Raw genomic sequence first — 15,074 nt, 5'->3', positions numbered from 1 at the left:
TTCTATTGAAAGTTTATTAATTTCACGAATTCTTTATTAATAAATGCACATGTGTTTCTTTGTAAAGACAAGCAGTTGTTTGCTACGTGAAAACCATTGTTAGAACTGAGATCAGTGTTCCTTTTCTCAGTAAAAGCTTTACTTTGAAAGATAATAGCGTTCTTTGAAAGTTTATTAATTTCACGAAAGCTTTAGTAAGAAACGCACATGTGTTTCTTTGTAAAGACAAGCAGTAGTTTGCTATGTTTGAAAGCATTGTTAGAACTGAGATCAATGTTCCTTTTCCTAGTACAAGCATTACTTTGAAAGATAATCACATTCTTTTGAATGTTTATTAATTTCCCGAAAGCTTTATTAAGAAAAGCTTATGTGTTTCTTTGCAAATACATGCAGTAGTTTGGCACAAGGGAAAGCATTGTTAGAACTGAGATCAGTGTTTCTTTTCTCAGTACAAGCTTCACTTTGAAAGATAATCGTGTTCTTTTGAATATTTTTATTTTCACGAAAGCTTTACTTAGAAACGCCCATGTGTTTCTTTGTAAAGACAAGCAGTTGTTTGTTACGTGTGAAACCATTGTTAGAACTGAGATCAGTGTTCCTTTTCTCAGTACAAGCTTCACTTTGAAAGATAATCTCGTTCCTTTGAATATTTTTATTTTCACGAAAACTTTACTAAGAAACGCACATGTGTTTCTTTGTAAAGACAAACAGTTGTTTGCTACGTGAGAAATCATTGATAGAACTGAGATCAGTGTTTCTTTTGTCTGTACAAGCTTTACTTTGAAAGATAATCGGGTTCTTTTGAAAGTTTATTAATTTCACGAAAGCTTTAGTAAGAAACGAACTTGTGTTTGTTTGTGAAGACAAGCAGTTGTTTTCTAGGTGTGAAAGCAATGTTAGAACTGATATCAGTGTTTTTTTTCTCAGTACAAGCTTTACTTTGAAAGATTATCGTGTTCTTTTGAAAGTTTATTAATTTCAGGAAAGCTTTAGTAAGAAACGCTCATGTGTTTCTTTGTAAAGACATGCAGTAGTTTGCCACGTGTGAAAGCATTATTAGAACTGAGATCATTGTTCCATTTCTCAGTAAGAGCTTTACTTTGAAAGATAATGGGGTTCTTTTGAAAGTTTATTAATTTCAAGAATGCTCCAGTAACAATGCACATGTATTTCTTTGTAAAGGCAAGCAGTTGTTTGCTACGTGTGGAAGCATTTTTAGAACTGAGATCAGTGTTCCTTTTCCCAGTACAAGCTTTACTTTGAAAGATAATCGCGTTCTTTTGAAAGTTTATTAATTTCACGAAAGCTTTAGTAAGAAACGCTTATGCGTTTCTTTGTAAAGACATGCAGTAGTTTGGCACGAGTGAAAGCGTTGTTAGAACTGAGATCAGTGTTCCTTTTCTCAGTACAAGCTTTACTCTGAAAGATAATCACGTTCTTTTGAAAGTTTATTAATTACATGAAAGCTTTAGTACCAAAGCACATGTGCTTCTTCGTAAAGTCAAGCAGTTGTTTGCTATGTGTGATAGCATTGTTAGAACTGAGATCAGTATTCCTTTTCTCATACAACATTTACTTTGAAAGATAATGGCGTTCTTTTGAAAGTTTATTAATTTCATGAACGTTTAAGTAAGAAACGCACATGTCTTTCTTTGTAAAGACAAGCAGTTGTTTGCTACTTGTCAAAGCACTGTTATAACTGATATCACTGTTCCTTTTGTCAGTCGAAGCTTTACTATGAAAGATAATCGCGTTCTTTTGAAAGTTAATAAATTTCACGAAAGCTTTTGGACCAAACACACATGTGTTTCTTTGTAAAGGCAAGCAGTTGTTTGCTACGTGTGGAAGCATTGTTAGAACTGAGATCAGTGTTCCTTTTCCCAGTACAAGCTTTACTTTGAAAGATAATCGCGTTCTTTTGAATATTTTTATTTTCATGAAAGCTTTACTAAGAAACGCACATGTGTTTCTTTGTAAAGACAAGCAGTTGTTAGCTACATGTTGCATTGTTAAAACTGAGATCAGTGTTGCATTTCTCAGTAAGAGCTTTATTTTGAAAGATAATGGTGTTCTTTTGAAAGTTTATTAATTTCAAGAATGCTCGAGTAACAATGCACATGTGTTTCTTTGTAAAGGGAAGCAGTTGTTTGCTACGTGTGAAAACATTGTTAGAACTGAGATCAGTGTTCCTTTTCCAGTACAAGCTTTACTTTGAAAGATAAAAACATTCTTTTGAAAGTTTATTAATTTCACGAAAGCGTTAGTAAGAAACGCACATGTGTTTTTTGTAAAGACAAGCAGTTGTTTGCTACGTGTGAAATCATTGTTAGAACTGATATCAGTGTTACTTTTCTCAGTACCAGATTTACTTTGAAAGATAATCACGTTCTTTTGAAAGTTTATTAATTTAACAAAACTTTACTATCAAACGCACATGTGTTTATTTGTAAAGACTAGCAGTTGTTGGCCTCATGTGAAAGCATTTTTAGAAGTGAGATCAGTGTTCCTTTTCTCAGTACAAGCTTTACTTTGAAAGATAATCGCGTTCTTTTGAAAGTTTATTAATTTCACGAATGCTCCAGGACCAAAGCCACATGTGTTTCTTTGTAACGGCAAGCAGTTGTTTGTTAAGTGTGAAAGCATTGTTAGAACTGAGGTCAGTGTTCCTTTTCTCAGTACAAGCTTCACTTGGAAAGATAATCGAGTTCTTTTGAAAGTTTATTAATTTCAAGAATGCTCCAGTAACAATGCACATGTGTTTCTTTGAAAAGGCAAGCAGTTGTTTGCTACGTGTGATAGCATTGTTAGAACTGAGATCAGTGTTCCTTTTCTCAGTACAAGCTTCACTTTGAAAGATAATCGCGTACTTTTGAAAGTTTTTTAATTTGACGAAAGCTTTACTAAGAAACACACATGTGTTTCTTTGTAAAGACAAGCAGTTGTTTGCTATGTGTGAAATCATTGTTAGAACTGAGATCAGTGTTTCTTTTATCAGTACAAGCTTTACTTTGATAGATAATCGCGTTCTTTTTAAAGTTTATTAATTTCACGAAAGCTTTAGTAAGAAAGGCACATGTGTTTCTTTGTAAAGACAAGCTGTTTTTTTCTACGTGTGAAAGCATTGTTAGAACTGAGATCAGTGTTTCTTTTCTCAGTACAAGCTTTACTTTGAAAGATAATCACATTCATTTGAAAGTTTATTAATTTCACGAAAGCTTTAATAAGAAACGCTCATGTGTTTCTTTGTAAACACATGCAGTATTTTGCCACGTGTGAAAGCATTGTTAGAACTGAGATCAGTGTTCCTTTTCTCAGTACAAGCCTTACTTTGAAGATAATCGCGTTCTTTGAAAGTTTATTAATTTCATGAAAGCTTTACTACCAAAGGAACATGTCTTTCTTTGTAAAGAAAAGCAGTTGTTTGTTAAGTGTGAAAGCATTTTTAGAACAGAGATCAGTGTTCCTTTTCTCAGTAAGAGCTTTATTTTGAAAGATAACCGTGTTCTTTTGAAAGTTTCTTAATTTCAAGAATGCTCCAGTAACAATGCACATGTGTTTCTTTGTAAAGGCAAGCAGTTGTTTGCTAAGTGTGAAAGCATTGTTAGAACTGAGTTCAGTGTTCCTTTTTTCTACAAGCTTTACTTTGAAAGATAAACGCATTCTTTTGAAAGTTTATTAATTTAACGAATGCTTTATTAATAAATGCACATGTGTTTCTTTGTAAAGACAAGCAGTTGTTTGCTACGTGAGAAAGCATTGTTAGAACTGAGATCAGTGTTCCTTTTCCCAGTACAAGCTTTGCTTTGAAAGATAATCGCGTTCTTTTGAAAGTTTATTAATTTCACGAAAGCTTTAGTAAGAAACGCACATGTTTTTCTTTGTAAAGACAAGCAGTAGTTTGCTACATGTGAAAGCATTGTTAGAACTGAGATCAGTGTTCCTTTTCCCAGTACAAGCTTTACTTTGAAAGATAATCACGTTCTTTTGAATGTTTATTAATTTCACGAAAGCTTTATTAAGATACGCTTATGTGTTTCTTTGCAAAGACATGCAGTAGTTTGGCACCAGTGAAAGATGTGTTAGAACTGAGATCAGTGTTTCTTTTCTCAGTACAAGCTTCACTTTGAAAGATAATCGAGTTCTTTTGAAAGTTTATTAATTTCAAGAATGCTCCAATAACAATGCACATGTGTTTCTTTGTAAAGGCAAGCAGTTGTTTGCTATGTGTGAAAACTTTTGAAAGTTTTTTAATTTGACGAAAGCTTTACTAAGAAACACACATGTGTTTCTTTGTAAAGACAAGCAGTTGTTTGCTATGTGTGAAATCATTGTTAGAACTGAGATCAGTGTTTCTTTTATCAGTACAAGCTTTACTTTGATAGATAATCGCGTTCTTTTTAAAGTTTATTAATTTCACGAAAGCTTTAGTAAGAAACGCTCATGTGTTTCTTTGTAAACACATGCAGTATTTTGCCACGTGTGAAAGCATTGTTAGAACTGAGATCAGTGTTCCTTTTCTCTGTACAAGCCTTACTTTGAAGATAATCGCGTTCTTTGAAAGTTTATTAATTTCATGAAAGCTTTACTACCAAAAGAACATGTCGTTCTTTGTAAAGAAAAGCAGTTGTTTGTTAAGTGTGAAAGCATTGTTAGAACTGAGATCAGTGTTCCATTTCTCAGTAAGAGCTTTACTTTGAAAGATAACCGTGTTCTTTTGAAAGTTTCTTAATTTCAAGAATGCTCCAGTAACAATGCACATGTGTTTCTTTGTAAAGACAAGCAGTTGTTTGCTAAGTGTGAAAGCATTGTTAGAACTGAGTTCAGTGTTCCTTTTTTCTACAAGCTTTACTTTGAAAGATAAACGCATTCTTTTGAAAGTTTATTAATTTCACGAATGCTGTATTAATAAATGCACATGTGTTTCTTTGTAAAGACAAGCAGTTGTTTGCTACGTGAGAAAGCATTGTTAGAACTGAAATCAGTGTTCCTTTTCTCAGTAAAAGCTTTACTTTTAAAGATAATAGCGTTCTTTGAAAGTTTATTAATTTCACGAAAGCTTTAGTAAGAAACGCACATGTTTTTCTTTGTAAAGACAAGCAGTAGTTTGCTACGTGTGAAAGCATTGTTAGAACTGAGATCAGTGCTCCTTTTCCCAGTACAAGCTTTACTTTGAAAGATAAAAACGTTCTTTTGAAAGTTTATTAATTTCACGAAAGCGTTAGTAAGAAACGCACATGTGTTTTTTGTAAAGACAAGCAGTTGTTTGCTACGTGTGAAAGCATTGTTAGAACTGATATCAGTGTTACTTTTCTCAGTACCAGATTGACTTTGAAAGATAATCACGTTCTTTTGAAAGTTTATTAATTTAACAAAACTTTACTATCAAACGCACATGTGTTTATTTGTAAAGACTAGCAGTTGTTTGCCTCATGTGAAAGCATTTTTAGAAGTGAGATCAGTGTTCCTTTTCTCAGTACAAGCTTTACTTTGAAAGACAATCACGTTCTTTTGAAAGTTTTTTAATTTCACGAATGCTCCAGGACCAAAGCCACATGTGTTTCTTTGTAACGGCAAGCAGTTGTTTGTTAAGTGTGAAAGCATTGTTAGAACTGAGGTCAGTGTTCCTTTTCTCAGTACAAGCTTCACTTGGAAAGATAATCGAGTTCTTTTGAAAGTTTATTAATTTCAAGAATGCTCCAGTAACAATGCACATGTGTTTCTTTGAAAAGGCAAGCAGTTGTTTGCTACGTGTGATAGCATTGTTAGAACTGAGATCAGTGTTCCTTTTCTCAGTACAAGCTTCACTTTGAAAGATAATCGCGTACTTTTTAAAGTTTTTTAATTTGACGAAAGCTTTACTAAGAAACACACATGTGTTTCTTTGTAAAGACAAGCAGTTGTTTGCTATGTGTGAAATCATTGTTAGAACTGAGATCAGTGTTTCTTTTATCAGTACAAGCTTTACTTTGATAGATAATCGCGTTCTTTTTAAAGTTTATTAATTTCACGAAAGCTTTAGTAAGAAACGCACATGTGTTTCTTTGTAAAGACAAGCTGTTTTTTTCTACGTGTGAAAGCATTGTTAGAACTGATATCAGTGTTACTTTTCTCAGTACCAGATTTACTTTGAAAGATAATCACGTTCTTTTGAAAGTTTATTAATTTAACAAAACTTTACTATCAAACGCACATGTGTTTATTTGTAAAGACTAGCAGTTGTTTGCCTCATGTGAAAGCATTTTTAGAAGTGAGATCAGTGTTCCTTTTCTCAGTACAAGCTTTACTTTGAAAGATAATCGCGTTCTTTTGAAAGTTTATTAATTTCACGAATGCTCCAGGACCAAAGCCACATGTGTTTCTTTGTAACGGCAAGCAGTTGTTTGTTAAGTGTGAAAGCATTGTTAGAACTGAGATCAGTGTTTCTTTTCTCAGTACAAGCTTTACTTTGAAAGATAATCACATTCATTTGAAAGTTTATTAATTTCACGAAAGCTTTAATAAGAAACGCTCATGTGTTTCTTTGTAAACACATGCAGTATTTTGCCACGTGTGAAAGCATTGTTAGAACTGAGATCAGTGTTCCTTTTCTCAGTACAAGCCTTACTTTGAAGATAATTGCGTTCTTTGAAAGTTTATTAATTTCATGAGTTTTACTACCAAAGGAACATGTCTTTCTTTGTAAAGAAAAGCAGTTGTTTGTTAAGTGTGAAAGCATTGTTAGAACTGAGATCAGTGTTCCTTTTCTCAGTAAGAGCTTTATTTTGAAAGATAACCGTGTTCTTTTGAAAGTTTCTTAATTTTAAGAATGCTCCAGTAACAATGCACATGTGTTTCTTTGTAAAGGCAAGCAGTTGTTTGCTAAGTGTGAAAGCATTGTTAGAACTGAGTTCAGTGTTCCTTTTTTCTACAAGCTTTACTTTGAAAGATAAACGCATTCTTTTGAAAGTTTATTAATTTAACGAATGCTTTATTAATAAATGCACATGTGTTTCTTTGTAAAGACAAGCAGTTGTTTGCTACGTGAGAAAGCATTGTTAGAACTGAGATCAGTGTTCCTTTTCCCAGTACAAGCTTTACTTTGAAAGATAATCGCGTTCTTTTGAAAGTTTATTAATTTCACGAAAGCTTTAGTAAGAAACGCACATGTTTTTCTTTGTAAAGACAAGCAGTAGTTTGCTACATGTGAAAGCATTGTTAGAACTGAGATCAGTGTTCCTTTTCCCAGTACAAGCTTTACTTTGAAAGATAATCACTTTCTTTTGAATGTTTATTAATTTCACGAAAGCTTTATTAAGATACGCTTATGTGTTTCTTTGCAAAGACATGCAGTAGTTTGGCACCAGTGAAAGAATTGTTAGAACTGAGATCAGTGTTTCTTTTCTCAGTACAACCTTCACTTTGAAAGATAATCGAGTTCTTTTGAAAGTTTATTAATTTCAAGAATGCTCCAATAACAATGCACATGTGTTTCTTTGTAAAGGCAAGCAGTTGTTTGCTACGTGTGATAGCATTGTTAGAACTGAGATCAGTGTTCCTTTTCTCAGTACAAGCTTCACTTTGAAAGATAATCGCGTACTTTTTAAAGTTTTTTAATTTGACGAAAGCTTTACTAAGAAACACACATGTGTTTCTTTGTAAAGACAAGCAGTTGTTTGCTATGTGTGAAATCATTGTTAGAACTGAGATCAGTGTTTCTTTTATCAGTACAAGCTTTACTTTGAGAGATAATCGTGTTCTTTTTAAAGTTTATTAATTTCACGAAAGCTTTAGTAAGAAAGGCACATGTGTTTCTTTGTAAAGACAAGCTGTTTTTTTCTACGTGTGAAAGCATTGTTAGAACTGAGATCAGTGTTTCTTTTCTCAGTACAAGCTTTACTTTGAAAGATAATCACATTCATTTGAAAGTTTATTAATTTCACGAAAGCTTTAGTAAGAAACACTCATGTGTTTCTTTGTAAACACATGCAGTATTTTGCCACGTGTGAAAGCATTGTTAGAAATGAGATCAGTGTTCCTTTTCTCTGTACAAGCCTTACTTTGAAGATAATCGCGTTCTTTGAAAGTTTATTAATTTCATGAAAGCTTTACTACCAAAAGAACATGTCTTTCTTTGTAAAGACAAGCAGTTGTTTGTTAAGTGTGAAAGCATTGTTAGAACTGAGATCAGTGTTCCTTTTCTCAGTAAGAGCTTTACTTTGAAAGATAACCGTGTTCTTTTGAAAGTTTCTTAATTTCAAGAATGCTCCAGTAACAATGCACATGTGTTTCTTTGTAAAGACAAGCAGTTGTTTGCTAAGTGTGAAAGCATTGTTAGAACTGAGTTCAGTGTTCCTTTTTTCTACAAGCTTTACTTTGAAAGATAAACGCATTCTTTTGAAAGTTTATTAATTTCACGAATGCTTTATTAATAAATGCACATGTGTTTCTTTGTAAAGACAAGCAGTTGTTTGCTACGTGAGAAAGCATTGTTAGAACTGAAATCAGTGTTCCTTTTCTCAGTAAAAGCTTTACTTTGAAAGATAATAGCGTTCTTTGAAAGTTTATTAATTTCACGAAAGCTTTAGTAAGAAACGCACATGTTTTTCTTTGTAAAGACAAGCAGTAGTTTGCTACGTGTGAAAGCATTGTTAGAACTGAGATCAGTGCTCCTTTTCCCAGTACAAGCTTTACTTTGAAAGATAATCACGTTCTTTTGAATGTTTATTAATTTCACAAAAGCTTTATTAAGATACGCTTATGTGTTTCTTTGCAAAGACATGCAGTAGTTTGGCACCAGTGAAAGAATTGTTAGAACTGAGATCAGTGTTTCTTTTCTCAGTACAAGCTTTACTTTGAAAGATAATCGTGTTCTTTTGAATATTTTTATTTTCACGAAAGGTTTACTTAGAAACGCACATGTGTTTCTTTGTCAAGACAAGCAGTTGTTTGTTACGTGTGAAACCATTGTTAGAACTGAGATCAGTGTTCCTTTTCTCAGTACAAGCTTCACTTTGAAAGATAATCTCATTCTTTTGAATATTTTTTTTTCACGAAAGCTTTACTAAGAAACGCACATGTGTTTCTTTGTAAAAACAAGCAGTTGTTTGCTACGTGAGAAATCATTGATAGAACTGAGATCAGTGTTTCTTTTCTCAGTACAAGGTTTACTTTGAAAGATAATCGCGTTCTTTTGAAAGTTTATTAATTTCACGAAAGCTTTAGTAAGAAACGAACTTGTGTTTGTTTGTGAAGACAAGCAGTTGTTTTCTAGGTATGAAAGAAATGTTAGAACTGATATCAGTGTTCCTTTTCTCAGTACAAGCTTTACTTTGAAAGATTATCATGTTCTTTGGAAAGTTTATTAATTTCAAGAAAGCTTTAGTAAGAAAGGCACATGTGTTTCTTTGTAAAGACAAGCTGTTTTTTTCTACGTGTGAAAGCATTGTTAGAACTGAGATCAGTGTTTCTTTTCTCAATACAAGCTTTACTTTGAAAGATAATCACATTCATTTGAAAGTTTATTAATTTCACGAAAGCTTTAGTAAGAAACGCTCATGTGTTTCTTTGTAAACACATGCAGTATTTTGCAACGTGTGAAAGCATTGTTAGTACTGAGATCAGTGTTCCTTTTCGCAGTACAAGCCTTACTTTGAAGATAATCGCGTTCTTTGAAAGTTTATTAATTTCATGAAAGCTTTATTACCAAAAGAACATGTCTTTCTTTGTAAAGAAAAGCAGTTGTTTGTTAAGTGTGAAAGCATTGTTAGAACTGAGATCAGTGTTCCTTTTTTCAGTAAGAGCTTTACTTTGAAAGATAACCGTGTTCTTTTGAAAGTTTCTTAATTTCAAGAATGCTCCAGTAACAATGCACATGTGTTTCTTTGTAAAGGCAAGCAGTTGTTTGCTAAGTGTGAAAGCATTGTTAGAACTGAGTTCAGTGTTCCTTTTTTCAACAAGCTTTACTTTGAAAGATAAACGCGTTCTTTTGAAAGTTTATTAATTTCACGAATGCTTTATTAATAAACGCACATGTGTTTCTTTGTAAAGACATGCAGTAGATTGCCACGTGTGAAAGCATTATTAGAACTGAGATCAGTGTTCCTTTTCTCAGTACAAGCTTCACTTTGAAAGATAATCTCGTTCTTTTGAATATTTTTATTTTCACGAAAGCTTTACTAAGAAACGAACTTGTGTTTGTTTGTGAAGACAAGCAGTTGTTTTCTAGGTGTTAAAGCAATGATAGAACTGATATCAGTGTTCTTTTTCTCAGTACAAGCTTTACTTTGAAAGATTATCGTGTTCTTTTGAAAGTTTATTAATTTCAGGAAAGCTTTAGTAAGAAACGCTCATGTGTTTCTTTGTAAAGACATGCAGTAGATTGCCACGTGTGAAAGCATTATTAGAACTGAGATCAGTGTTCCATTTCTCAGTAAGAGCTTTACTTTGAAAGATAATGGTGTTCTTTTGAAAGTTTATTAATTTCAAGAATGCTCCAGTAACAATGCACGTGTATTTCTTTGTAAAGGCAAGCAGTTGTTTGCTACGTGTGAAAGCTTTGTTAGAACTGAGATCAGTGTTCCTTTTCCCAGTACAAGCTTTACTTTGAAAGATAATCACGTTCTTTTGAAAGTTTATTAATTTCACGAAAGCTTTAGTAAGAAACGCTTATGTGTTTCTTTCTAAAGACATGCAGTAGTTTGGCACGAGTGAAAGCCTTGTTAGAACTGAGATCAGTGTTCCTTTTCTCAGTACAAGCTTTACTTTGAAAGATAATCACGTTCAGAAAGTTTATTAATTTCACGAAAGCTTAAGTACCAAACGCACATGTGCTTCTTCGTAAAGTCAAGCAGTTGTTTGCTATGTGTGAAAGCATTGTTAGAACTGAGATCAGTATTCCTTTTCTCATACAACCTTTACTTTGAAAGATAATGGCGTTCTTTTGAATGTTTATTAATTTCATGAAAGTTTTAGTAAGAAACACACATGTGTTTCTTTGTAAAGACAAGCAGTTGTTTGCTACTTGTGAAAGCACTGTTACAACTGATATCACTGTTCCTTTTGTCAGTACAAGCTTTACTATGAAAGATAATCGCGTTCTTTTGAAAGTTAATAAATTTCACGAAAGCTTTTGTACCAAACACACATGTGTTTCTTTGTAAAGGCAAGCAGTTGTTTGTTACATGTGAAATCATTTTTAGAACTTAAATCAGTGTTCCTTTTCTCAGTACAAGCTTCACTTTGAAAGATAATCGCGTTCTTTTGAAAGTTTATTAATTTCATGAAAGTTTTAGTAAGAAACGCACATGTGTTTCTTTGTAAAGACAAGCAGTTGTTTGCTACTTGTGAAAGCACTGTTACAACTGATATCACTGTTCCTTTTGTCAGTACAAGCTTTACTATGAAAGATAATCGCGTTCTTTTGAAAGTTAATAAATTTCAAGAAAGCTTTTGTACCAAACACACATGTGTTTCTTTGTAAAGGCAAGCAGTTGTTTGTTACATGTATAACCATTGTTAGAACTGAGATCAGTGTTCCTTTTTTCAGTACAAGCTTCACTTTGAAAGATAATCGCGTTCTTTTGAATATTTTTATTATCACGAAAGCTTTACTAAGAAACGCACATGTGTTTCTTTGTAAAGACAAGCAGTTGTTTGCTACATGTGAAAGCATTGTTAGAAGTGAGATCAGTGTTCCTTTTCTCAGTACAAGCTTTACTTTGAAAGATAATCGCGTTCTTTTGAAAGTTTATTAATTTCACGAATGCTCCAGGACCAAAGCCACATGTGTTTCTTTGTAAAGGCAAGCAGTAGTTTGCTACGTGTGAAAGCATTGTTAGAACTGAGATCAGTGTTCCTTTCCCTAGTACAAGCGTTACTTTGAAAGATAATCACGTTCTTTTGAATGTTTATTAATTTCCTGAAAGCTTTATTAAGAAAAGCTTATGTGTTTCTTTGCAAAGTCATGCAGTAGTTTGGCACAAGTGAAAGCACTGTTAGAACTGAGATCAGTGTTTCTTTTCTCAGTACAAGCTTTACTTTGAAAGATAATCGTGTACTTTTGAATATTTTTTTTTCACGAAACCTTTACTTAGAAACGCACATGTGTTTCTTTGTAAAGACAAGCAGTTGTTTGTTACGTGTGAAACCATTGTTAAAACTGAGATCAGTGTTCCTTTTCCCAGTACAAGCTTTACTTTGAAAGATAATCACGTTCTTTTGAAAGTTTATTAATTTCAAGAAAGCGTTAGTAAGAAACGCACATGTGTTTTTTGTAAAGACAAGCAGTTGTTTGCTAAGTGTGAAAGCATTGTTAGAACTGATATCAGTGTTACTTTTCTCAGTATCAGATTTACTTTGAAAGATAATCACGTTCTTTTGAAAGTTTATTAATTTAACGAAAACTTTACTACCAAAGGCACATGTGTTTCTTTGTAAAGACTAGCAGTTGTTTGCCTCATGTGAAAGCATTGTTAGAAGTGAGATCAGTGTTCCTTTTCTCAGTACAACCTTTAATTGAAAGATAATCGGTTTCTTTAGAAAGTTTATTAATTTCACGAATGCTCCAGGACCAAAGCCACATGTGTTTCTTTGTAACGGCAAGCAGTTGTTTGTTAAGTGTGAAAGAATTGTTAGAACTGAGGTCAGTGTTCCTTTTCTCAGTACAAGCTTCACTTTGAAAGATAATCGAGTTCTTTTGAAAGTTTATTAATTTCACGAAAGCTTTAGTAAGAAGAGATCATGTGTTTCTTTGTAAACACATGCAGTATTTTGCCACGTGTGAAAGCATTGTTACAACTGAGATCAGTGTTCCTTTTCTCAGTACAAGCCTTACTTTGAAGATAATCGCGTTCTTTGAAAGGTTATTAATTTCATGAAAGCTTTACTACCAAAAGAACATGTCTTTCTTTGTAAAGAAAAGCAGTTGTTTGTTAAGTGTGAATGCATTGTTAGAACTGAGATCAGTGTTCCTTTTTTCAGTAAGAGCTTTACTTTGAAAGATAACCGTGTTCTTTTGAAAGTTTCTTAATTTCAAGAATGCTCCAGTAATAATGCACATGTGTTTCTTTGTAAAGGCAAGCAGTTGTTTGCTAAGTGTGAAAGCATTGTTAGAACTGAGTTCAGTGTTCCTTTTTTCTACAAGCTTTACTTTGAAAGATAAACGCGTTCTTTTGAAAGTTTATTAATTTCACGAATGCTTTATTAATAAATGCACATGTGTTTCTTTGTAAAGACAAGCAGTTGTTTGCTACGTGAGAAAGCATTGTTAGAACTGAGATCAGTGTTCCTTTTCTCAGTAAAAGCTTTACTTTGAAAGATAATAGCGTTCTTTGAAAGTTTATTAATTTCACGAAAGCTTTAGTAAGAAACACACATGTGTTTCTTTGTAAAGACAAGCAGTAGTTTGCTATGTGTGAAAGCATTGTTAGAACTGAGATCAGTGTTCCTTTTCCCAGTACAAGCTTTACTTTGAAAGATAGTCACGTTCTTTTGAATGTTAATTAATTTCACGAAAGCTTTATTAAGATAGGCTTATGTGTTTCTTTGCAAAGACATGCAGTAGTTTGGCACCAGTGAAAGCATTGTTAGAACTGAGATCAGTGTTTCTTTTCTCAGTAGAAGCTTTACATTGAAAGATAATCGTGTTATTTTGAATATTTTTATTTTCACGAAACCTTACTTAGAAACGCACATGTGTTTCTTTGTAAAGACAAGCAGTTGTTTGCTACGTGTGAAAGCATTGTTAGAACTGATATCAGTGTTACTTTTCTCAGTACCAGATTTACTTTGAAAGATAATCAGGTTCTTTTGAAAGTTTATTAATTTAACGAAAACTTTACTACCAAACACACATGTGTTTATTTGTAAAGACTAGCAGTTGTTTGCCTCATGTGAAAGCATTTTTAGAAGTGAGATCAGTGTTCCTTTTCTCAGTACAAGCTTTACTTTGAAAGATAATCGCGTTCTTTTGAAAGTTTATTAATTTCACGAATGCTCCAGGACCAAAGCCACATGTGTTTCTTTGTAACGGCAAGCAGTTGTTTGTTAAGTGTGAAAGCATTGTTATAACTGAGGTCAGTGTTGCTTTTCTCAGTACAAGCTTCACTTTGAAAGATATTCGAGTTCTTTTGAAAGTTTATTAATTTCAAGAATGCTCCAGTAACAATGCACATGTGTTTCTTTGTAAAGGCAAGCAGTTGTTTGCTACGTGTGAAAGCATTGTTAGAACTGAGATCAGTGTTCCTTTTCCCAGTACAAGCTTTACTTTGAAAGATAATCACGTTCTTTTGAAAGTTTATTAATTTCACGGAAGCTTTAGTAAGAAACGCTTATGTTTTTCTTTCTAAAGACATGCAGTAGTTTGGCACGAGTGAAAGCGTTGTTAGAACTGAGATCAGTTTTCCTTTTCTCAGTACAAGCTTTACTTTGAAAGATAATCACGTTCAGAAAGTTTATTAATTTCACGAAAGCTTAAGTACCAAACGCACATGTGCTTCTTCGTAAAGTCAAGCAGTTGTTTGCTATGTGTGAAAGCATTGTTAGAACTTAGATCAGTATTCCTTTTCTCATACAACCTTTACTTTGAAAGATAATGGCGTTCTTTTGAATGTTTATTAATTTCATGAAAGTTTTAGTAAGAAACGCACATGTGTTTCTTTGTAAAGACAAGCAGTTGTTTGCTACTTGTGAAAGCACTGTTACAACTGATATCACTGTTCCTTTTGTCAGTACAAGCTTTACTATGAAAGATAATCGCGTTCTTTTGAAAGTTAATAAATTTCACGAAAGCTTTTGTACCAAACACACATGTGTTTCTTTGTAAAGGCAAGCAGTTGTTTGTTACATGTGAAACCATTGTTAGAACTGAGATCAGTGTTCCTTTTCTCAGTACAAGCTTCACTTTGAAAGATAATCGCGTTCTTTTGAAAGTTTATTAATTTCATGAAAGTTTTAGTAAGAAACGCACATGTGTTTCTTTGTAAAGACAAGCAGTTGTTTGCTACTTGTGAAAGCACTGTTACAACTGATATCACTGTTCCTTTTGTCAGTACAAGCTTTACTATGAAAGATAATCGCGTTCTTTTGAAAGTTAATAA

Source organism: Chionomys nivalis, chromosome 2 (assembly GCF_950005125.1).
Source record: "Chionomys nivalis chromosome 2, mChiNiv1.1, whole genome shotgun sequence".
Taxonomy (NCBI): domain Eukaryota; kingdom Metazoa; phylum Chordata; class Mammalia; order Rodentia; family Cricetidae; genus Chionomys; species Chionomys nivalis.
The sequence above is the reverse complement of the archived record's forward strand: the minus strand, read 5'-3'. Positions refer to the sequence as shown.